Source organism: Vipera ursinii (assembly GCF_947247035.1).
Source record: "Vipera ursinii genome assembly, chromosome: 1".
Lineage (NCBI taxonomy): Eukaryota > Metazoa > Chordata > Lepidosauria > Squamata > Viperidae > Vipera > Vipera ursinii.
This window is the reverse complement of record NC_139512.1, coordinates 106,439,284-106,440,407: the sequence shown is the minus strand read 5'-3', so window position 1 is coordinate 106,440,407 and position 1,124 is coordinate 106,439,284.

The following is a 1,124-nucleotide window of genomic DNA, read 5'->3' as shown; positions in this document are numbered from 1 at the left end:
AAATAATTAAACAATATAAGTTATGTTTTCTAAGGTGTGAAATCGCATTGCTGCATTATGCAACTCTAAAGGGGAAAGGAAAACCACTATAGTGTGATATTAACATAATATTCAGAGAGCATAAAAGCAATGAGTGTGTAATAAATAAAATCCAACAACTTCAAATGGGTTTCAGAAGCATACTGTAGTTTTTCTCCTATTAGAGAGTAAAGGATAAGACAGAAACATGAAATTTGTAGTAATTCATTATTTGATGGTTAGAGGCTTTTTTCTTTATTGAAAGTTGGCAGCAATACAAGAACTATGTAAATTTTCAGGGTCTCCATGATGCTCGAAAGAAAACTTTTTTCTCTCGTTCTGTATTTACTTTGGAAAAATCCAGAACTGATCAGGAAAAGTTGAGAATAAATTCTGAGGAATCCAAATTTGCTGATGGTTGTTCTTTTGCTTTTTGTTTGTTTGTTGAAGAGCTATTTTGGGCTTCAGTCAAATGTAAAAACCAATAAAGCATACATGGAAAAGGATGCATGTTGGGGATACAGAACAGGGAGGCAAAGTAGGCAAAGATAAAACAGAAGTCTGGATGCAATTGATAAGTTCCACAAAGTCATGCCTGTTCCTTAGCTCATTCTGTCCCTCTGCAATGGAATGAAAGTTGTATACACACTTGGTTGTAGAGCCCAAAGATTATTCAGCACTCATCAGATTCCTCAACAGGATTATTCACCCCAAACTTTCAGTTCCAATTTGTACTTAGCCTGGTTCTGTAACGTTCACTTGAGGTTTTATACTTTCTCCCCTTGGACCAGAAAAAAAACCCCATTTCACCATCAAATCCTACTTCTTTTTCAAGAAAATAAATATTTTGTGTACAAAATGTAAAACTAAAAATTTTTGCTACTTAAGTTTGCATCCCAGCCAGGCTGGGTGGCAGATAGTGGGGGGCAGAGGGTGAATATATGTTGAAGCTTGCAGCATACTATTAGTATTAAGGAGAGGGGGCATCTGCCATTAAGAGGGGGGGGCTATGTAGGAGTTTTGTTGTTTGTGTCCTTTATGTGACAAACTCCACAGCAGCTACTTCTGGCATGGAGGACTTTGAGCAGCAATGGCTGAGCCATGTT